Here is a 25,391-nt window from a genome sequence, read left to right as displayed (position 1 = left end):
ACTTCATCCAAGGTTTCCAGAAACTCCATGTTACCATATGTGGAATAGGAGTCTCATTAATCTTCATTCAAAGTATTAAAAGGATTGGACTGTGAGTTAATTTGTATAAAGTACTTTGAGATTTTTGGATAAAACCCATTGTATAAGTAAAGAAGGGGGACTATGTACCCTTTCTGAATCATCAACCAATATTTTGAAGAATGACAGATTCTAAATTCTATAAGGAATGCAAATGTTCCTCTTTGAAAACTTACAGCCAATTTTGGAACGATTTCAATATCCATGAAATTTCAAAAGTAATCATAAAGTGAGCTTGCCTCCAAAATCTTCCTGTGTAAAAGTAGAAGCATTTTAAAATTACTTCTGGGATATTTCTATCCTGAGGAAACAGCTGGCCATACTCTCCATTTAACTACACATTCCCACGCCATCTTTCGAAACTAAATACTTAAATTTACTTCAACCATATTGTATTAATATTTATTAGTCAAAGAAGAAGAACAAATAACCACTGATTATTTTTTATTCTTTAAGAAGCACTATGTTCTTTATGATTTATACGTGGGACTCAATTTGTGTGTTTTGTTTTATCAATCTTTGTCCATCAAATATATTTATTCTGTCAGAGTAAACTCCATGTTATTCACTGTACTTTAGAATTAAATATTTTATTTCAGTTAGAGGATACCACTTATCTCATCCCCAGTAGAAAGAAATAACTATTTATTCTCCTTTCTCTCCTATTCACAGGCCCAGAAACAAATTGTTTTATACAATGTGAAATTTATCAAATGCCCATACTGAGAAGCACAGTAAAATTCTTAATTAACTAATCTGTTCCCCTTACCAGGCTGTATCATCAGAAATATCCAAAGAATTAAAATGACCTAACCTTTTTTGAGAGAGAGAGAGAGAGTGTGTGAGTGGGGAAGAGGGCAGTGGGAGAGAGGGGTAGAGGGAGAGAGAGAAGGAGGGAGGGGGAGGCGGGGGAGAGAGAGAGAGAGAGAGAGAGAGAGAGAGACAGAGAGAGAGAGAGACAGAGAGAGAGAGAGAATCCCAAATAGGCTCCACGCTCAGTGCAGAGCCCAGTGAAGAGCTTGATCCCACAACTCTGGGGTCATGACCTGAGCTGAAATCAAGAGTTGGATGCTCAACTGACAGAGTCACCCAGGTGCCCCCCAAATGTCCTAATTTTTAAAAATAGTAACTGAAAAGAAGACAAGGATACCTTTGTTGTCAAGCACAAATGGCATTTGCCACCTTCTTTCCAAACAACTTATTTAGCTTATCATAATTAAATCTGTCCAAAAAAACACCTGTGAATCAACTGATGGAGATTCTATAGTGTATTGGGCTATTTGGTTCTCAACATCCTGCCATCCGGGTCCTATTTCCACCGTACCACTCAAACTGAGTTTGACAAAACTATCAACAGCCTCTTGAACACTAATGTCTTCTCGAAATGAACTTTTTCCTTGGAGTTTCTCTGGATTTTTGCCTAGGCCTTCAATTTATATATTCCCCTTGGGTGATTCCATATATTCCTTTTATATATTCCATGACTTCAGTCATGTTTATGTTTTGAACCATATGTTTATAGTCCAGATATCTGTGCTGAGTATCAGACCTTTATACTCAATTTCATATTAGGTATCTCCATTTGGATATCTGATCAAACTCTCAATACCTAACATTCCCAAAATTGAACTCATATTCCTACCCCCCACAAGCTGTATTTTCATCTGTTTTCTGAATTTCAATGAGTGCCATCTATCAATCTTTCAGTTTCTTAAGCTATAACCCTCAGAGTCTTTATGAATGTCTTTTTCTCCTTTCCTCAACACCTACAATCAATTACCAAGTCCTCATGATTCTACTTTTAAATCCTTTTTAAGTAATCCATGATATATACTACCTCTGTTGTTTAGACCACAATCATCTCTTTTTTGGATTATTACAAAGGAATTCCAAGCGGACTTTCTGTGTTCAATTTTATCTTTCTCCAACTCATTTTTTATGCTGGACTAAAATTACATTATGGACATATTATTTTCTTCCCTCTCTCTTATATTCCTAGCATCTAGCTCTTTGCCAAGGCATATAATAGGAATTCATTAGTGTGTGATCGAAAATAGAAAGGAAGGGAGGAAGAAAGGAAAAGAAGAAAAAAATGACAATTAGAACTCATGTTTTTTTGTTTCTGTTTTTGTTTTAAAGACAAGCTATGTTCTTTCATCTTTAAAGTCCCCCCAAAAGAAAACAATTATTTCTGAAATGAGTAGATATGAAGCAGAGCAAAGCTAAACTATGTATGAGACACCCAACACTAGGGAGGGAAACAGGAAGGCGGGATTGCAAAGAAAGGGAAAATAAATTTTCCATTCCACCTCACTTGGCCTTTCTCTATGCCAACAGATACCATTACCCTGAGTGGTACTGAACACTTCCAGCCCGAACAGAAAATCATTTTCAGTGTTGCCTATGTCATAGGAAAAAGAGTGACTGTTACTCCAAAAAACATTACAAGAATGAAAAAAAAACCCCAAACCCCACAACGAAACCATTAACTAAACCAGTAATTCCTACTGATATAAAACTGCTGCTCTGAACCTTTTATTTCTTGACCTTTAAAATTTAGCTGGTCTAAATTGTGGCATTTCAGTGGCAAGGAAGGTGCCCAGTTCTAGGTTTTCACACTCAAATAAGCCAGGGAAACCTTCAAAGAAATTGTGATGAAGTTGGTGAACTGAGTGAGTTCACCTGACTAAGTGAATAGAAAACCTATCATCACCTCCACGGAGGGTTGGCTGAACAGGGCTTGCAGAGTAATACTTCAGGCTGCAGTGTTAAGTTCCCATGAATGGAGAAACATCATTTGCTATTTTTTTTTCAAACATGGCAAGCACGAAGGAAGGAAGGAAGGAAGGAAGGAAGGAAGGAAGGAAGGAGAGAGGGAGGGAGGGAGGAAGGAAAGAAGGAAGGAAGGAAGGAAGGAAGGAAGGAAGGAAGGAAGGAAGGAAGGAAGGAAGGAAGGGAGAGAGGGAGGGAGGGAGGGAGGGAGAGAGGGAGGAAGGAAGGAAGGAAGGAAGGAAGGAAGGAAGGAAGGAAGGAAGGAAGGAAGGAAGGAAGGAAGAAATCTTCCTTGAGATTTGATTGCAAAGCAATGTCCATCGTCTTTTAGTGTCTTACTTTTCCTGCTGCAGTTCTTGTCCCAGGGCAGGAGGACCAGATGTGCAGTGATTCACAAGCAATGTGAGGTGACAGTTCCTCCTTGTCTGGAAATACTAAACACATTTCAAAGACGCATTTTCAATTGTGCCAAACCCATCTGAAACCACCCTTTTAAAAAATGACATCTTTTCTTCTTGTTAAAAATGTTTTCCCCTTAGACTCAATGTACCTCAAACTGAGCTCTCTGGGTATTTGAAACTGAAAGCATTTTTTTAAAAGCAATTTTGTAATTAATGAGAGAAAAGAGCAATTTCAATTCTGGGAAAGTCAACCCAACTTACTCTAATATTTTATAGACTGTTACGTCCATAATTTTCTCTTTTGTGTCTCTCCACATATATTTTAGGATGTTTTTACAGATGAGCACTAAGTATCCTTTTTAAAAATTTACTTTAATTTTCCTGATTATATGCTCTATGCAGAATATTAAAAAAATACTCAAATAGAAATGACTCATTATCCCATTAGATAGAAATAACTTCATTCTTAGATATTTTCTTCACATGTTTTAATATAGCTAAAGTCATAAAGCTCACCCTCGTTGTTGCACCCTGAGTAATTTAAATACCATGGAAATAGTTTCAAAAACATTATTTTTATTACTAAGTTATGTGGATTTTTAGGTATTTTTCAATTTTTTTCAGTATTATAAATTTTAGAATCACATATTTCTGTACATTTCTCATGCACAGCATCACAGATATTACTGTATCAAAAAATATATATTACATATATATTTTGAGGCATTTGATTCCTATTTTGAAATAGCCTTTTAAAAGACGGTAGAAAAGTTTACTTTCTCATGTGCAATATTTAAGGACAATCTCTCTCACTACAATTTTAAGAGCATTGGGCATTATTTGTTTTAGCTTTCAAATCTGATGAACAAAATGGAATATCCTTATTCTTCTACTCGGCATTTTTGATGACTAGGATTGTTGAAATTTTATAGTCATATTTCTCAATGTCCACCAACTTGCATATGCTCACGGGTGTGTCCCTTATATGGTAATTTTATTTATCTTTCTGGGTCTGTCCCTAGGGTTTATATTTCTATGAATGTAATCATGATGTCTGATTTGGTTGAGAACTCCACCCTGGGTTTGAACTTAGGCTCAGCTGTTCTAGAAAAATGCTTGACCAAGATTTCCCAATACCACTCAGTAGAACCAGATCTACTTAGGCTTCTCTGATCTCAGATATGAGTAGCATTAATTCTGAATATGTTCTAAAAATCTATCCTTGTGTTATATGAAACCATTGAAGGGGAAGGCTGAGTTTATTAAGTAATTATTCCCCAAGGAGATGGCAGCCAATGCCGAGAGAGAGGATGAGATCACTCTTATTTATTATCTGGCCTTTTGGATCAGCTCACTCTGTTCCTTTAAGGGGCAACAGAATAATGAACTGGAGCATCCTGAAAGACTTCAGTTTATAACCATATGTCCTCGTGTTTATTACTAAGTATGAGATCAGAAGGCCATATGGACTGACTTGGGGATGATATTTTAAGAAATTATGAAAATGATTCATAGGAAGTGCAATGGATAAACACAAAGACATGAAAACTGGGGTCATTAATAATTTGATAATGTTTTTGACACAGCTATAGTTGACAGTACACACTGAGGTACACAGAAGAAGCAGAAAGTGTTTGAAAATAGCAAAAGACATGGTTTTGGCAAAGAAACAAATGCCAACCGCAAAAACCCCCCCAGCTTTCCACAGATTCCCCCAAAGAACCAGTTGTCCTCGTTCAATACCACGGGGCTAGAAAGAGTAATTATTAGCATTGCCACCTCTTGCCAGTGCTATTCTAACACCTCTACCATACACTTGTAACACCTCATAATCCAGCTTTGGCAAATGTCTAGCCCTTTTCCAGCTGCAGGAACCCTGCCGGACCCTTCCCTTCTCGAAAAGATTTTCACATTCCACCTCCGCCACCACAGGAGCAAGAGATTAAAACACAACAGCCACTCTTTCCAACAACACTTTTGAGCTCTGTATTCTGGACTGTTCTCCGACCTCCACCCTGACCCACCAAACCATTCTCAATGGTAAATTGATAGTAAATGGTAAGTGCCCATCATTTATTTCTATTATATAAGTATATTAGTTTCCATGAATTAGCATATACAATGCACTATGCAATATGATAAGCATTTCTCAGAAAGTATAAATATATTCTCACAACCCATAAATTAGATTCTATTATTATAACTATGATTACTAGCTATCATTTATTTACACACCTGCTTTGTTCTAGGAACTGAGATGAATGTGTTCTAATAATAATACTTATAAACTTCTCAATAACTCTACATGATAGATATTAAAGCCATTTCATAAATAATGAAACTGAGCTTCAAAGATGTTAATTAAATTGTATGTGAAGCACTTACTACAATGGTTGACATCAAGAAAATGCCCAGTAACAGCACCCATTCTACCATTAGCATTATATATTTTATTATTAATATTAATTTTGACGCCATGGGACATGGTCCTTCCTTTGGAAGGCATACCATAGACAAAAAAAGTTAGTACCTTTGTGATCATCTTATTACTAATGCTAATAATATTAATGCTAATAATATTAAATAATATCAATAAATGATAGTAATAATACCAATATTATTACTATGTGTATGCAAAATATGAGATAGTACATTAATAATATATACTATATTAATACTACATGGTATAATGAAAATACTACTACTGTTAAAATATTATAAAGTGATACTAATACTCTTAAAAAAACAGCTTAGCTTTATTGAGTACCTACAGTGTGCCGAACAGTGAACTACAACCTTATTGGGATGTACCTCACTTTAATCTTAAACAATTCTGTGCAATAAATTCTTGTGTTGCTTCCTGACTTTCAGATGAAGAAATCAAGGGTGAGAGAGATGAATTAACTTGTCCGAAGTTGCACAGCTTGTACAATAAGGGCCAGAATCTGAATTTAGACCATCTGACTTAAAAGCTCTAGTTCTTAATCGTTGCACATTTGAGAATTAAAAGCAACTTATAAATCACTTTGTCTTTAACTCCTTATCTTACATATGAAAAATGAAGGGAATAAAGTGCCCATGATCACACAGCACTTACTGGCCTAGCCGAAACTTGGTAGTAATAGCCTTATTGTTCGCTTACTATGTACGCCACTGTGCAAACATTATCTTATTTAAAGCCCCAATATCCACGTAAATTAGGTACCAATGTAATCCCCTATTTCCCTTAAAGGAAACTGAAACTCAGAGAGGTTAAGCTACTTGTTCAAGTTGAAGGCCACAAGAGAAACCGGGCTCTGGACACAGGCAGCTGGGCTTCTGAACTTTTGTCCTTAACCACTATTAACTTCCTGAGTCAGTCATCTCTCAATCCAACATCCTTTCCAGGTCACCATGATGGTTTCTATTTCTTCCCCAAGAGCAATAGTGTTCTGGGGTTCTATCAGACCAACTTTCAAGAGACAGTTGCTAAATTTTCAGGATTTTTGTGAGCTGATGGTCAAACACAGTCATCACTAAAAATTGAATTTTATAAGCTTCCAGTCAAATGAATTATACTAAAAATAAAGGCTATCCTTTTGTACCTTGATGATCCATTTTATTTATAATACTATTAATATTAATGGTAAGAATATTAATAAGATTAATAAATACTGATAATACCAAAAATACTACTACTGTTAATACGATATACTTTATTTTACTATATTATATAACTACACTTCCAACTCCTAACCGCTTTACTACATTTGACTATTACCTAGGCTCTTCACATTATATGTCTATTCTGTCTGCATGTGGGAGTACTATATAATGGTATGCTAGCACACATCTTTTCACAACTCTGCCTTTAGCGATTTCACGTAGGTAGCTGAAAACTGGCCATGGTAGGGCTGTTTACACCGCAGAAATGGGCAAATGCTTCAAACAGGTGTATTTATTTCCCCCACATAGTCCGTTGTTAAACATTTCCCAGTAGCACTGCCAAAGGTCGTGAGTATTCAAAGAGAAGTCACAAAGTATGTTTCCTAAATCATTTAGGTTACATGAGGAGCCCTCAAATTTGCTACACTCATTCAAAAGCTATAATGTGGATTGTCTTGGTGGCACTACTGATATCACGTGAGTACAAACGAAAAGTCTCTGGGGAACTTTAGTGGCTGTTCAAGCTAAGAGGCTTATACGTATCTCCGTGAAATAAGTCTCTCTACCTCTATATCGCATCCTGTAAGTAACTGAGTATGAGCCAAAGGGTGGAAGGAAGATAATATTCTAAATTTATATGACATACTACATTGTGGACCATCTGACCAACCTTCAGTTTCCAGTGGCAGACCCTACCCTGAAGAGGAACAAAACAGTGAAAGAGGACGCTAAGCTCACAGGCCAGAGGAAAAATCCAGTTAAATGTGAGAGAGGTGCACAGCCTAAGAGGCGCGAACCAGTCCATGTGATCTCAGACTACCTGGCTTAGTAGTGTGATGCTTGGTAATTCTGCCTTGTGGGTCACTGGTTGAACCTGGCTTCCGCTGTGAGTAGTTGAAAGCTGCTGGCAGGAGCAGGTGATTTAATACTCGGAATGAAACGAAGCAGTCAGCTCTGCTCAGGTCTGCACGGACTCCTGTTTCTTTCCACAGCAGTTGGCAGTCATTAGCACCCTTTCTGACAGTCTCTGCAGAAAGGCCAAGATCATAGTACTCCCAGAGACTAAAATCACATCTCACCTTGGTGGTCCCTCCAGCTCAGAGCTATAGAGGTGAGAAATCTTGTTCTGCCATTTGGTCTCATTAGAGATCTTTCATTCCCGGCAATATGCTTCTTTCTCAAGGAGCTTGGAGTCAAGAGTTCAAAGGGGCACTAGAAGGAAACAAAACATATTTGTAAAGCCTCTTTGCTCTGTCATTTTTCTTTCGCAACATTTCTAAGGACATGGTCTTAAATCAAATTCTTTGGGGGACATTTTCAGTAGAGGAAAATTTTGAACAGCTGAATTTTGTTCGAATTTGTCAGATTTATTTTGAAATCGTTAAGTTGGAAAGACAATAAATTATGGTGTGGAATTTTGGGAGACCTCATCATGGTAGAAAAGTATAGCTGAGCAGAGTGACCTCTCCCAACTATTTTAAATATTTAGATCTCTGGAGAAAAGACCAGGTGGTGACACAGAATCAGAGACTGAGAACTGCAAAGGACAATAGTGCAAGGGGGTGAGAGGCTTGCACCTTAGTCTGCACTCTGTCATTTACAAGCATTGTGAACTTCAGAAAAACATGCGTGTTGAGCTAGATGGACTTCCATCTCTAATATCCTATGGTGCAGATTTTTTAAGCAGATAAAATACATTTCTATACAAATTTTACCAGTGAAATATCTACATGTGTTAATATATGTAAAGCACTTGGCACAAGGTCTGGAATATAACAAGCGCTATGTACAAAGATCCTTCTTTGTAGGGGCACCTGTTTGGCTCAGTGGGTTAAGCATCTGACTATTGATTTCGGCTCAGGTCATGATCTCATGGTTCGGGAGTTTGAGCCTGGTTTCGGGCTCTGCAGTGACAGAGTACAGCCTGCTTGGGATTCTCTCTCTCCCTTTCTCTCTGCCCCTCTCTGCTTTCTCTCTCTCTCTGTCTCTCAAAAGTAAATAAAAATAAGCATCTTAAAAAAGATGCTTCTTTGTAAAATCATTCTTTGTATGAAAAGAAAATTGGGTAGATGCTGCCTTTTTCTTCTTCTTCTTAGAAAGTAACGGTGCACGTTTGCTTATTAAAGACTTGGAGCATTCTTGAGGAAATAAATCTATTCATTTGGCATAATTTAGCATTCTCAAACTTATTTGGGATAAAACCTCATTAGTCCATAGTATCTACATAGCCCTCCAACTGAACTACACAGACCCTCTTTTCCAACTCTATAGGAATTAAGTCTTGCTCTCAGCCCACCGCCTCAGGCAAACACTAGGTGCTAGACCCTGTGCTAAGATATTTACAGATATTTACATTAAGGATTAAATGTAATCCTTAAAACTCTGGAAGTCGGTGATTTCACGACATCTTCGCCAATGAGCAAGGGGAAGCTCATAGATGTTTAGTAACTCATATAAAGTTACATAACCAGGATTGAACTGTCAGTTTTCAGGACCTCTAAGACAGTCTGAGTGACGATAAGAAAATGAGAGAATGAGTAAATGCTTCCTGACTTGGGCTGGAGTGAGGGCTGAGCTTGGACATGGTGTCCACTGAGAGGAACTTTGAACCTCCTGAATGATCTCAGAAGGTGGAGCTAAGGAATTGAGACAAGGGAGGGGAAGCCAGGCTACAGAATCCCTGTGTCACAGTCAGAACCAGTTAGGGAGGGCATATATATGAGCAGGAACTGGACATACCACCACTTTCCTACATCCCTTCCTGTCTTCACATATGTGTTCTATGCATGTTTGCCCAAAGTAGAAGTATCAATTCCAGTAGGTGTTAACCAAAAGGCACTATAATATATTTAGCTAATGAGACACGTGATATAATCAGAATACCACCCATATCAGCAAAGTCTGGGCCCTGTGTGGTCTTAACCGATTAGGTCTTGCTGATATGGACTTCTTAGCACAGGTGTTGATAAGCTCTGCCTATGACCCCTGGTTTGCCTCCAAAGCATAGAAACTTCTGTGACAGTAATATGGGGTGACTGGGGGGACCTCAGCCCTGAAGTCACTGACAACTTCCAATTTCTTAGCTGGAGTCAGATTCACAGTTTTAAAAGAATTTGGAGGCTGTTTATAAATACCAAAGGCCACTTATTCATGGTGAATCCGATCACATAATATAATGAACTTTCCAGTTGTTAACAAAGGAGGAAGTGGTAAGTTTAATTGCTGGATTTCATTTAGCAGATAAAGTTGGAGACTTCCAAATAATCCTCAGGTATAACCATTAGTTACTGTGTAAGAAAATAAACCCAGTTTCTCAAGATATTATGATTGTTCAAGAGTAATTAGAAAAATATACTGCTTTCCAGATATATTGTCAATTACTTTTAAATTTGATAACAATTTTCTTCAGGGGAAGAAAGCCATTTGTGGGTTTTATCTGGCTCATCAGCTAATAGATAGCAACTTTTACTATATTTGATTTTCTTTATTTGTGTGTGTGAAGTTTAGTCACCCAGAAAGAATCTTTTGTGGTCATTATACGGTCTTAAGAGAACTCAACAAGTATTTTTAATGATGAAATTGTAAATCCTGGTAACTTGTGGGATAAAGACGTGAGCAGAACCAGTCAAGGAACACCACCTGAAGTTTTATTTATAAAACTTATTTACGTCTAGGCACATTACATGTTACACTTGGCCAATGTATTTAACATTTTATATACTTCATCTGTACATTGGGAATCTTGGTTTATAAGATACATGAGTATATTTTGATATAAAATTATATGCTATTTGAGATTTGTACACAGATTGAAAGAAAAATGGTGTGGATTGTATGCTATGGGAGACATGTGGGTAAATTACTTCATGCTGAGAGTTTCCTCACCAAATACAGATTTGGCAAAGTATAAAATGTACAAGGGTCAATGGGGATTTAACTCTTATTTCTAGTTCTTTACCTTTTTGAATATAGCAAGAATACTTTTTTCTTCTAATTTTAAGCATTTGAATTTTTCAGTTACGTAAGTAATACACGAATGAGGGCATCTAAAGCATCTAAAGTAAAATTATTAGTCTCCACAGAAATAAGCCCACATCCCTGAAAGCCATTACTAAGAATTTTGTTTCATCCCATAGGGTTTTGTTTGTTTTGTTTTTCGTTTTTTGCTTTGCTTATTCAAATATATATATGTACTTATGTAGGGATTGTTGCTTTGTTTTTCTTACAAATAAAGAATGGCATTAAATATTTTCTTATATTTTCCTATATTCATTTTACCTGACACCCTTCCTACTTTTGTATGCACTGACTTCTATATACATTTGGTCTACTACATTCTTTTTGATAGGTGCAATGGTATTCCATAATTTGGATCATCTGAATTTATTCCATAACTTGTTTCTATTCCGTAATTTGGAAGCACTAAATTATCTGACCATTTTCCTATTTATAGACATTCATGTTGTTTCCAACTTCTTAAAATCAAAAACATGCCGCAATTACTTTTAGAATTCGATAAGCTGATTCTGAAGCCCATGTGTTACAAAACTATTTAAGAATTGTCTGAAAGTCTTAAAACTTAGCGGGTAAGTTTTGGATTTGCCAGCAATTACTATTAAGTTAATCACTTGGAAGAAAATAAATAAGGCTCCGGCTGTGTGCCCCTAGACAAATATAAATTTCACACAAAACTTTCAATGATTAAATAAATGTGTTAAAAGAAAAAATAAGGTGGGAATGTATAACTCTGAAGGGAAGGGAAGCTTGGTAAGGGATATGGAAACAAAAAGATATAAAGGAAAAATAAAACACCAGGTGAAGTCATAAAGCAATAAAACAACAACAACAAAAGCCTTTGAATAGGATCAGGCAACTTAATCAAATTAAAAGAACAATTACAGACTGGAAGAAAATATTTGCTGCGCACAAAAGTGGTTAATCTTCTTAAGATATAAGTAGTTCTTCAAATTAGTAAGAACAATGGATAGCACAAGGAGAAATGATATTCAGGGAAATGAAAATAAAAACAACAATGAAATAAAACTTTTTGCCCTTCAGATTGGCAAAAATGTAAGATCATGTTAATGCCCAGTGCTCATGAGATTATAAGGAAAACAGTACTCTCATATATTATTTCTCAAAAGCAGTGAAGAGTCTGGAAATTTCTGTAAATTTTGGGAAATAAATCTGGCTATATTATTGTAAACTGTAAGTGTGCATATCATTTGTTCTAGCACCCCATTTCTGGGAAATTATTTTTCAGAAAATACAAGTGTATAATGATTCTTTTCAAACAGGAATTTGGTTTATTGTTTCCTGGACAAAATAAACAAGCATTCAAATAAACTAGGGTTCCTGCGCATAACTAAGAGTTCCTTTTGATGTTCCAGTTTCTCTGTACCACAAAACTATAGGAGAAAAAAATGTCAACAAAATGAGCTTTTGCTCTCCTTACTCAATAGAAATGCTGGTAAGAAAGAGGGGGAAAGCTAAGCAAAGACAAATGGTAACGTGAGGGACTTGAGCAGGACGCTAAGGCTTTGCAATGCAGCAAGGATCACTGACTGAAGTGAGTTGTGAACAAATGAGTAGAATAATCCTGTGTCCACTAGTTTGCAACTGCATGGAGAACAGAGAGGTGTACTCATTAGGCAAGGTGCTAACAAAATATTACAATGGGTTAGTTGGAAAAGCAGTCACAGTGCAAATATAAGCAAATCTCAGAGTCAACTCCTAAGCAGTTTAATTTCTTAGTTAACTCCTTGAGAGATATAACAGAAGTCAGTCCAATTTTTGGCCCTACTATGTACAACCAGAAAAATAAAGTCACAATGGTCAACCACATAGCCTTTCAGGGATTCCATGTATTAATTCAATCTGTACTGGGTTACAGGGAAAGGATAACTAACCACACACACACACACACACACACACGCACACACACACACACGTACACACTTCAAGAAACCAAAATACCTAATGATTATTGAACAAAGAAATAGCACTATATGTATTGTAGCATTTGTCTGAATGAGGTTGATCAAATACGAGCAACTACTATTTTTTCATGCATTTTGTTAGACATTAAGACAAAAAGATGAAGAGAGATACAGCACATTTTATCACAAGAGAATTAATGCCTTTTATCATAAGAGAATTGTAACAAATAGGTTCCTATATCTACAACTGCCGATGTCTTACAAAGGAGAAATGAGAAGCTGGGATTCAGAATGGTAAGAGAAGGTCTAAAAGTAAATCTGCCCCCTTATCCTTATTATATTATCCCTAATATGTCTGATTCAGCACTTCTTCAGACTAGATTCTCCTTAGAGATATGAGACATTGCCCCTTTGTCAAGAGATCCACTTTCTACACTTTTCTTCAGTCTTTTACTTGTTTCACTGGCCACAAGTAATGGGAACAAAACGTCTGTTCTTTGCTAAGTGTTTACTGGAGGCCAGGGACTGTGCCAAGCATTTTACAGAAGTGAATTCCTCTAGTTTTCACCACTGTGAGGTTTATATTTTCCATATTTTATAGAGTAAGAAAACTCAGAGGTTCAAAGTTATTCATAGCCTGGGAAGGATCTTACCATTATCACACGGCAGAGATGGTCCTCAGACCCACGTGTGGTGAACTGCAAAGCCTATGATGTGCTTAAGTAGGTTGTTAGTCTACTGTCTCAAGACAGAACATTTTGGAATATAGACTATTACAATTTTACTTTAGGACTCACTTCTCTACATCATGACATCTTGGCCTTTCCCCCGCCCCCACACCCTGCCTTATGACCAGGCCTATAGATTAGGATTCGTTTGCAAGGGTATTTAACTAAGGAGTTAATGAACTCAATATTTTCCACTGCTCTTTGCTTTTAGAGCATCTAATGTCAAAAATGCTGTTATAGGCTCAGAAAGGTAAAATAAAACTGAACATATTTAGAAGTTGGTAAATTACAGGTCCTTTGTTAAGGAATGATTTGATTTGCCTGTTTCCGCAAAAGAAAGTCTAAAGACATGCAATGCCTAGACTGGTTTTGATGTGTATTAGATGGATTTCTCCTGAGAAGTCTAGATAATCTCTGATATTTATATAGTGGCAATCATATCCCTGGCACTTAGCAATGGCCAGAGAGAGATTAGATAAAAGACCCTTAAGAGATTAGTGTAATATAACCCAGACTTTGATGCATCTGTTCTCTGTTGGCCTTCGAAGTCAGGCCCCACATTCCATTTTTCACAGTAAATCCAAGGTATAATTTTAGGATCCTTTACTATGATTATTTTTTCTAATCAGTCGTTTTTAATACTATTTATTGTCTTGGTGCTTGGATCTTCCTTGACATAAAATTTTTAAATATTTAATTCTACTTAATAATTCAGTATCATAATATGAAGTCTCTTTAATTATGTACCAAACTATGATCAATATTGAGATGGACCTCTGTCTTAGTCGCTTACTTAAAGAAAAAAAAAAGATTAATTAATTTCATCTTCTTATTCTTAGACTCTATTCACATTTTTCCAGAACACTCCATTTCTCTTCAACCCACTTCGTTTCTCTTCAATCCACAGTAATTGGGGTAAAAGAGATGCTTGGTGATTGGCTGAAAGTGTTGGGATAAAAAAGCAAGCTTTCTACAACCCTTTGATTATTTTTTCAGACTGCCAAATGTTCCTTTTTAAAGACTGTTACATTTCCTAAAAGCCCCAGAGTGATTGCTTATCCTAATCCTAATGTATATCTAAGCATATTGGCCTCTTGGCCCAGTTTCTGAGTTTGAAATTGAATGCATATTGAACCTCACCAGGTCCCTTGCTCTCCTACTCCTTCAGAACAGACACACACATGCATTAACACACATGCACGCAAGGTTTTTGTTTTTGTTTTTTTGTCAGTATATGTTCCTTAAGGCTCAAAGCATCCCATTAAAATACCAACACACTTTCTTAACCACTACCACCCTTCCTGGTATCAAAAGGAATATACTCCTTCCAAAGGCTTTTCTCACAAAGTTACTTTAATATATATATTATATATTATATTATATTTTAATATATATTATATATTATTGTATTCTAGTATATGTATATACATATATATACCAGTTTACAACAAGTTTCTCCTACACAATATTTTTTAGTTTTATGCCCAGTTCATTATAATCTCAATCCATGTCTCATTTCCTATCTGAAGCAATGTCTTTATAATTTTTTTAAGTTTATTTATTTATTTTGAGGGAGACAGAGAGAGCAAGCAGGGGAGGAACACAGAGAGAGGGAGAGAATGAATCCCAAGCAGGCTCTTCGCTGATGTGGGGCTCGATCCCACCAACTGTGAGATCATGACCTGAGCAGAAATCAAGAGTCAGATGCTTAACTGACTGAGCTAACCAGACACCCCTGAAACAATGTCTTTGATTAAATATTCGACATGAGTTTTGGCATCTAATAATATTATAATCATAACTCTCAAATGGCTTATTTTTTGACATGGCCCACACTTCTTTATTTTCATTGTAACTATTACTAACTAACATCAGCGCCAAAAAGTAAAGTTACTAAGAGGAACATGAAATAACTAATAGGAGATTATTCTGAAAATTCTTTCTCTTTTTTCTCTTTTGACAGAGAAAGAAGGCAAAAAGCCAAACTGCCTCCTCTGAGGTTTGAACTCAGGACCTTCAGATTATGAAACTGACAGGCTGCCTACTGTACTAAGGAGGCTAGCTAGAAGCTACTTTATCTGTGTACATCTCTCTGCTGACACACAAACGACAACATCAGCATTTTCCTTTGAAGACTGAAACTGGTAGAACACTGGAATCATCAAGTGTTATGGTCTTCAAAGTACATTTCAACGATGGCTCAAACTGTCTTTCAAAATCAAAGTTTCTTTGATTATGTACATGGAATTTTCTTGTATAGAGATGCAATACACCAAGGGAAAGTCAACCAGTGTTTTTATATGAACTTTCTCTATATTAAGCTTCCTATCCTTAAAGATCCAGGAAAGGACTGAGACCATAGTGAGAAAATTTTGGGGAAAGGATGGGTGCAAAATGTAGTTTATTGTCCTGACATTTATCATTATTTAATTATACAGAATATAGCTTCATTTTCTTCTTTATCCAGAGACAAATGATAGCATTCTCTTGAAGACTAGTAGTTAACCTGCTAACATGGTCTTAGTTGAACAATTATGCCTTGCCAACTAGGTTGCATAAGGTAATTTCTGTAGACTTCTAAAGCTACCAGTAGTTTGAGATGATTTTTTCCTGTACATTTTCCCTTCTTTCCTTACTGACTAGTTAGGATGAAAAGGGAGACTAAGGTGTTTCCAGTACTAGCAGGTGGAAGAATCACTAGGTGCAAATCAAGGAAGTTGGAACAAAGAAATTCAGGCTGGCTGACCTGGGTCGAATGAGTTTCTCTTCAACTTCTCTGTAGGGCCATATGTGCATTAGATGGAAGCTCTATGTGAAGTTAACTTCATGGACAAAGAACATTGATTCAAAGGAGACCCTATGTTAGTTATTTAATTTGCATACCTACACATCTTCAGGATTCCTCTTTTACTTTACAAAATAGAGCATTAATTGTTAGCCTTTTAACCAACAGCTGCCTGAATCTTAAAGTTATTGGTTTCATATTGCCCAGTGGCAAATACTCAGCATTGTCTTTTTAAGAGTTCTGAATATCAAGTTAATTTGGCAATACGTTGTCCTATCAAAGCCTATGTGGTCCAGAGAGTAGGTAAGACTTAATTATTTTGTTTGCTGAGAGAAGAAAAAAGTATATGACCATATAATTTTATAGAACTTGCATCTGTTCTAGAACGCCAAAGACAAAACACCAGAAATGGATCACAGAGAGGAAAAAGAGGTTCAGTAGAGGAACATGATTGAGGATGGACACTCTACTAGGCAGAAGAGCAAAACTATGTTCAGGTAGTTCTTATTCTGGATAATAACTTCTTTAGTAAACTGTGTGTTTCAGATAGTAATCACAGCTATGACACCATCAAGAATTTCTGGGTTTTTTCGAGGACCCTGGACAAGTTGATTGGTCAGGTTGATCGGTCAAGTTGCTCAGGTTTTGTCTACTGAACTAGAGTGTAAGCTCCTGTAGGTCAGGAATTATAGTAATTTTTTTTCTGTGCGATTCTTTTAGAAGCTACTTAAAAGATGCTATCTGCCTCACAGACATGTAAAATGTCCCTGCCCTCACTCAAGTCCCTAGACACGCTCTGATTAGGGGCAGAGGGCAAATTGGACATCAAAGAGTTGCCAAAGGCTTTTCTGCCTTGGAAGGCTGAAGAGCTCTTGATTCTTTGATCTCTGCTTCCATCCCCTCCCCCACTCTGCCCCCACATGTACCTCAGGGTCGGTCTTCCTTGGCCCCACCCTGTGTGTCTGCTGTCCTCAGCGTCTCTCACAGAAGACCCCTGACATCCTGGTCTACATTAAGGAATAAAACTCAACAAGAGTGCAAACAATCAACCTTCTAATCCAGACAAGCTGCTATCTTAGCCTTTGGCTCCCTTATCTGAATAGAAAAAACACTTGGTGAACTGTCTCAAATCTCAGAAAAAAAAATCAAGAGCATTTTTTCCCCTCTCCATTTAATATATAGCTCAGATTCTATTGCTGGTATTATCTTTGGCTCACCTGCCAAACAACCAAGAGGGAAAAGTTCTGGGGAACTACATCTGAAGTTTATATGCCTCCAAATATGTGATTCTTGAAAATAAAATTTTAAACATTAAAATGTAAGTCTATTGTCAATGACTCTGTCCTGTAAGTGCAGCATTTCATTAACTGCAATGTAGAAGCAAATGATGGTTTCTTTTGAGATCAAACTGATAAGGTTGTAGTCAAAAAGTATCTAAATGTCAGAATCTCTAACACCCTCAAACATGCAATAAGAACAGTTGGAAATAAACATCCCTTCCAACAAGAAAGGTTTGGTTCAATATGAAATACCTGTCTTGACTGTATGAGATGTTTTAGAATCTACTTTAATGAAAGAGAATAGAGAGCTTTTATGTTTTAGATTTTGAAAGCCCAGAGGAAGAGAACTAACCCTCATGACTTTCTGGGGACCCTACTCTGTATGGGAAGGTCATTCAGGTCCTGGATTCAGCAGATGGTGTCTATACTGGGTTGATCCCTTAAGTCTAGGCTGGCATATCACATCACTCAAGTCTATTCTGCTAAATACTAGTTGAATAACCTGATCATCAATACACTTCCCTAAAGATTGGTCATTGATTACCTTAATTTTCATTCTACTGATATGCACTTCTATGTACCAAGTTTTATGATTTTTGTACTGATAGGTGTAAGGAATACTAGAGAAAAATTGAAAAATTTATTACCAAATTATACTTACAACCAAAGTTGTATCCTATGGTTTCTTTCTATTATTATATGAGAATTAAAAGATTTGTAGAAGGCTCAGGGTGTTATATGTAAGTGACGACTCACTAAATTCTACTCCTGAAAATATTAATATATTATATGTTAACTAACTTGGATTAAAAAAGAAGATTCATAGAAGGCTTATCATGTAAGACAATCAGTTCTTCCTCCTAAGGAGAAATTGAAAAGTCTCCACTGGAGTTTTAAAAACCCACGCCTAATTTCTAGGCAGGGAGATGTTTTAAATCAGATAAAATCACACAGTATATTCATCTCTAAATGACTGTAAAACTCTTTCCTTTGTCCCTTCATAACTATTCTGGCCCCATTCAGTCATTAGATGTAGATGTTCCCCAAAGTTCTACATTTGGTCTTCAGATAGAGATATTCTTTTTTCTCGTCCACTCACACCCCATCTATGATTGCCTCAATGCAAACAGCGTCTGGTATCTCTCATTCTCAGATCTCTATGTCTAGCTGTCGAGCTCTCTTACCTCATCAGTTTGTCCCTCAAATAGCACCTCCACCCAATGCCTACCCTTACTACCCTGTTTAAAATGGCAACTATTTCCTGCCACTGCACAAATCCCATTACCATGCTCAATTTTTCTGTAACGTTGAAATATAACAAGGATTTATGTCTTAAGAAACATTCCTGGCACACAGAAGCCCCTCAAAAATATTCTTTGAATACAGGAACAAAGCAACTCCAACACCTGAATCAACTATTTTTAAGCGTCTTACTTTCTCATTAGGCTCAAAGTTTGGGTTCCATATCTGATTTCTTTTTCCTTTTTCCCCATTAGCTCTTGTGAGTCAACAGGTGTTGACCATGCTCCATTAATGATGACTCTCATCCTTCTTGTGAATTCTATTCCCACTGCCAGAAGCCTAGGTGAAATTCCCAGTTTTTCTTTCCTGTTTGAACACAACAGACCTGTAAATGGTTTCCTTTCTCTTTTATAACTCATTTTATACGTTGCTGCCTTCCTAAAACATAGCCTTGACTATGTGGTAGCAGTTCATAGATTCCTTCAGCAAGTAATGAGCAAGAGCAAATACCTTCTAGGCAAGGACTAAAAAGACAAAATGTCTCTTGATTTGTAGAGTTTATTTTCCCAGCTCATGACCCTTCAGTAACTCCTAATTGTCTACAAAGTAAAGTCTGGCTATTATGTTGACATGAAGACTCTCCACATCTGATCTCATCAAGCATTGCCATTATAACCCTCTATGCATTCATGTGCCAGTCAAATCGCACCGTACATGATCAATCTTGTTCCATATCTCTGAGTTCCCTGTTAATCCATGTGTAGTAAGTTCCAATCCCTCTTTCCTACAAGAATCCTACACAGATCTGATTCTGCCATCTCCACGAAGTCTTCTCTATTAATTTGGAAATTATTTTTTTTTCTTCTGGTCCATTTTTGCCTCTTTTAAGACACATATTATATACTACTTTGTATGCTACTTATTAGTCTAGGTGTCTTACCTACCACAGTAGAATAGAATGTCCTTTAGGCCAGAAACCCTGCCTCAAACTTCTTGAACTTCCCACAGCACCTGGTGTAATGCCTTGTACTTAAGCACTTAATATGTTCATTGAATAGAAAAAACAAGATATGTTTTATTTCTTCCACTCTAGATTATACTCAATTTAAACAATATTGGTGATAACTATTTACTTTCAAGTAAATATCACGATATCCCTATCCAGATATCCTGACAAATTCTATTAGGTGGTTCAGAATCCAAGTTTGTAAGTCAAAAGATTTCAGCTTTATTCTGGCTTTATTACTTACTGTGTACTTTAAACAGTTATTTTTATCTCTATGTGTCCCATTTTCCTCATTAGTAAAGATGGGCAAACCTTTAATACCCAACTCCTGGACTTATTTAAATGAGATCATGAATATATGACAATTAGCATGACATCTGACACTTATTTTATGATAGCTATTATTATTATTAATACTGCACAAAGTGTCCAGGTCATCAATTTACTCCTCATACCCCTCCTTCCTTCGTTGTTCTTCCTCCTGATTCCATGATTGTGTGAGGGGATGCCACATATTCCATTCTCTCCAGATACAGTCTGTTTATGAGTTGTTTATTTTGGCAAATTTATTTTGTCTAATCAAATTCACTACATGATATTTGAGAGTAAGGCAATACATACATTTATATGTGAACGTATATAATATGAATATAATTTATATTACATATGCTACATGTTATATAAATGTTTTTTGAAATAATATATATCTTAAATTCTCCATGATATCTAGCACAATGCTATATAGTCATAGTAGGAAGTATGCATGAAACTTAACAGTATGGGATGTTAGTTACAAAGAACTGGGTTTAAATACTGTCTGTCATTTTTTTAAAATAAGTAATTTTGGGCAAGCTAGGTAATTTTTTTTGACACTCACACTTTTTTTCATATGGACAATGGAGTAATAAAGCTTAAATTGCTAGATAGAGGCTATGATTAAAGTGCAAGATACATATAAGCATTTAACACAAAGTCTGAATCCCAGTAGACACTTCACAAATAGAAGTTGTGATCATCACTGTTATTACTATTACCAGTTAATTAATTCCTAGATACACTGGCATGAAGCAGGGATTAATCCATGGAACCGCAAGTCCCATTTTCAGTAAACACAACTGAACTTGTTGTATGCTATATATAAAATTTCCTTAGATACATATTTACTTATTTCTTTCTCTTAATTTTTTCAGTATGTCCATGAGGTTTTCTATTTGCTTTGTAATGAGAATAAAAGCAAAAATTGAAAAAAGAAGAAACTTGTTATCTTGCGCCTGGCTTTAATTTAAAGATCATTTTGTCAAAGTTAAGTGTTCAGAAGGACAAAGCAATTTTTTCCCCATCAATAGAGTGCAGTAAATCTGTACTGAAAAGTGAAACCTTTTAAATGAGCATTTCTCAAAGCTCCCTAAAGTTCATTATTGTTTAAGAATCTTTTTACTATGTTGACTAAGAACCTTTAAGACAGGACTTAGAGACTCTTTAATGCCCAGATCTTATTATGTGAAACAACAGTAACATCTTAGCCTCTAAAATGCCACATAGGTGGTTTTTCACTGTTGAATTGAATGAATGATGTCTCCTCGCCTTGTAAATGTCTGAAGCAGACCAATCAGGATATAGAAGAAAACTGATGTCTTCAATCGTCAAGGGTTGGTTCATCTGCAATGCAGTGATGAATTTGCTCTGTTCAAGAATTCTGAATTTTGCCTTACATCCCTGGCTGCTTCATCACAGAGGGGACAAGAAATGCTTTGCAAGCCTGAAAAACTGGTGAGAGACCAGTTCAGGTAGCCCCCAGTAAAGCCCTTGTGATTCTCAACTTTTAGACAATAAGACATAGAAAGTGTCAGCTAAACAGAGACAGAGCTTCACATATCTCTTGGTTGGCAAGTGTAAAAGTATCCTGGATTGAGGTATATTCTAAATTATGTCATATTTCCTTTCATGTTATTCTATTGGTCACAAACTTTGAAAGTGCTCCTGAGTGCTAATTTCCTAACTCTTCTGTAACTCATTAAAAAATGGTTTGGATCCTTTCGCATATCAGATAACTAGGTAGAATGTTACCATAATACCTCTACAATTACACTTGTATCATGAAAATATTGCTGATTCTGATCAGTTAAGAAGAGCTTGGATTGAAATCCAACTCCACATTCTACTAGGTACATTATCACGATCAATGGATTTGCCCTATGTGGGTTCTATTTTCCTTTTTTCTTGGTGAGCCACCAGATCCATAACATTACAAGGCAGCATTAGATTGAGAGAGGTCAAAAAAGACAATAGAACCAAGATGGAGTTGCTTATAGTAAATCCTATGTAACTAAACTGAGACTTGATTATAGTTTCTGCTTTCCCATAAATGGAACCTTAAACCAGTCAGTGAGGAATCACCTGATCAGCACTATTAAGCAATCTCTCTAACAGACTCTGCATCCCCTAAAGGAAGGTAACTCCAATAACCCACTTTTTTTGCCTTGTATAATTTCCTTGTTCTCGCTCCCTTCTGCCTATAAAAGTCTCATTTCGTGTAGTTCCTTGGAGGTCCTTTCTATCTGCTAGATTGGATAATGCTCAGTTTGCATCAATTTTTGCCCAACTAAACTCAAAATTTTCAATATGTCTCACTTTATCTTTTAACAGTGATAAATAAGAAACATAAGAAATATTAAGAGTTTAGGTGAAAGAAGGAATCCTGTTAGCTGGTGCACTCTGGGGATGTTTCAAAAAAAGGGAGTAATTTGAGTTGGGCTTGATGAGATGTATATAAATATATTTTGATCACTGGAAAGGAAAAGACAGGACTTCCTTTTCAGAAGTAATAGTGTTGCTCGGTTGACATTAATTCAGTCTGGCTATTCAGTCTGGCTAAAGACATGAATTAGTAAGAGATTGGAAAGGCACTTGAACCTTTGAATAATAGGCCAAAAGTAGTAGAGTTTTATTCATGAAGAATATAAATTTTGAACTCACATATATCTCAGTTTGGGTCCTGGCTTTGCCAATTTCCAGGGACTGGAATCTGTACAATTCATTTGGTCACTATGAACCTCAGTTTCCCAAACTGTAGAATAAAGATAATAATAACTTCCAAGAATGCTGATGGAATTGGAAAATACAAAAACATAATATTTTAGCACATTATGTGCTAGATATACTGGTTATTTGATATGGGCCCTCCACTATACCACCCTCCATATCCATTATCAGCCTTTCTCTGCCTTGCTCTGTGACCACGAAAGCTGGCTTCTGTGGACTGCATCACCTGTGGTCCCACACCCTCTGACTCCAGGTTGGGCTTGGCCAATGGAAGGCACTGGCAGGAGATTTGAAAATGGGAAGAGGTACAAGCCATGGAATGCTTTTCCCCACTTCCTGCCTGCTCAGGCAGTGACTGTGTCCTTTCATGACAACAGCTCTTATAAGGTCAGAAGCTTTTCCATGACTCCAGATATCACCAGGCTTTCATAACATAATTTCTTTCCCTGCTCAGGCAGCTTCTTTTGATGTCAGTCCCAGTTGCCCCAACATTCCTCATTGTTTCCCTAATGTTGTCCAGACTTTAAAAGAAGTCATCTCATTACAGCCCCTTATTCTGTTTCTTACTGGGACTCTGAAATACACTGGCTATATCTTAATTCCATTCTTATTATTTTATAGCAATGAAAGCCACTAGACCATGGACACAGCATGCTAGGAGCCATGCTTTAGGATGTTTAAAGCTGGTATATAGGATGGACTCTGAGGAGAGAAGAAGAGGGAGGCCAAAAGTAATTTTAACATAAAAAAACCCAGAATTCCAGCTGATCATTTTTAAAGGTCAGAGAAAGGGTGGTGACATATTGTGACTTATAAGAAGTATGTATATATGGTCATTCAGATGGCCGAATTATATGTATATTTTATGTTTTTTAATGTTTATTTTTGAGAGAAAGAGAGACAGACAATGGGTGGAGGAGGGGCAGAGAGAGGGAGACACAAATCTGAAGCAGGCTCCAAGCTTTTAGTTGTCAGCACAGAGCCTGCCTGACACGGGGCTCAAACTCACGAACTGTGAGATCATGACCTGAGCCGAAGTCGGATGCCCAAGCGAGTGAGTCACCCAAATGCCCCCCAAATTATATTTTTCACATATATTTGGTCTCCATCCACAATTCCTGGCTCACAGCTCCCCAAACCTTTGGAATTTCCTGAGCCATAATAGCAATGGGAGCATCTTTTTTTATACTACTTGGTCTCTTGTTCTCAGTTCCTGCGAACACTTCAGGGCCATGAAAGTGAAATTGGTGTTTTGTTATTCAAAACAAACCCTCCCCACCATAATTGGGCTTATGTTATTTTGGAAAGCACCTAACTGAAAGGGACTGGTTGCCAGGGGAACCAACCAGGAATACAGGGTTGAAATTTTCAGTCCCACCTCCTGATTTCTGGAAATGGGAGACGGGCTAGAGGTTGAATCAATCACCAACAGCCAATGAGTTAATCCATCATGGCTGTGTACTAAAACCTCCATAAAAAAACAAAAAGGAAGGGGTTTAAAGAGCCTCAATGTTCAGGAATCAGAATGCTTCCACATGCTGCCATGCTGGGTCCCAAGCTCCACAAGTACAGGAGCTCCTTTGTTCTGGACCTTGTACTCTGTATCTCTTCATCTATCTGTTGACTCACATCCATTATATCCATTGTAATAAACCAAAAATCTAGTGAGTATATGAGTTTCTTGAGTAATGTGAATCATTCTAAGAAATTCATCAAATCCAAGGGGGGGTTATTGGAACTTCCAATTTGTGGACGATCTGTCAGAACCACAGGTAACAACCTGAGATTGTGACTGGAGTTCAAGGAGGACAGAAGTTGGAGGACAGAGCCCTTTACCAGTGAGATCTAACGCTATGCTCAAGTAGATAGTGTCAGAACTTAGCTGAATTGAGTTGAATCCTTGAACACCTCACTGGAGACTGAGAATTGCTTGTTGGTGTGCAGAAACCTACACCACACACACACACACACACACACACACACACACACACACACAGAAGTTGGGATTGGGTACAATAACCTAAAACAGGTGGTGACCACAAAAATGCAGAATAAGTGATGAGTGGTCATCATTGCCAAATATGGTGAACAGAGAAGGGAAAGAACAATGAATTCAAAGATAACTTGTAGGTATATTAGCTCTTTTACCAAATATTTGATTTTTACCTAAATATTTACCAACTAAATCAAACCTAAAGAGTTAACTACTCATCAGAATTTTAATTTGTGCCAGCATTTAGAAGATCACAGTCTTCACTGAGTAGATCCAAGGGAGAAAGAAGGAAACCAAAAAAGTAAGGACAGTCTGGTAAACTTGGAGAATATCCAGCAATTACAAGGCTGATAATAATCCAAGGTATAATCCCAACTCCTGGTATCCAAACACCTATTAAATTCTCATTGTTATATTAGCAATTTTATGAAGTATGTTGTGTATTTGTATATGCATTTAAGCCTTCAAAATGACGCTAGG

General features: G+C 36.8%; 1 long non-coding RNA gene and 1 other non-coding gene across 2 annotated transcripts in view; both read right to left on the bottom strand.

The window, feature by feature from the left end:
* The window catches only part of LOC131494497 (uncharacterized), a 127,840-nt gene that overhangs the window by 55,074 nt on the left and 47,375 nt on the right, over positions 1–25,391 (bottom strand). Inside the window, exon 3 of the long non-coding RNA XR_009253436.1 lies at positions 7,976–8,108. This is a non-coding gene — a long non-coding RNA (uncharacterized LOC131494497). The remainder of the gene's footprint in view (positions 1–7,975; positions 8,109–25,391) is intronic.
* TRNAM-CAU (transfer RNA methionine (anticodon CAU)) lies at positions 15,550–15,622 on the bottom strand. The gene has a single exon. It is a non-coding gene; the product is annotated as a tRNA-Met (tRNA).

Source organism: Neofelis nebulosa, chromosome 14 (assembly GCF_028018385.1).
Source record: "Neofelis nebulosa isolate mNeoNeb1 chromosome 14, mNeoNeb1.pri, whole genome shotgun sequence".
NCBI lineage: Eukaryota > Metazoa > Chordata > Mammalia > Carnivora > Felidae > Neofelis > Neofelis nebulosa.
This window is presented reverse-complemented; position numbering and strand designations above follow the sequence as displayed.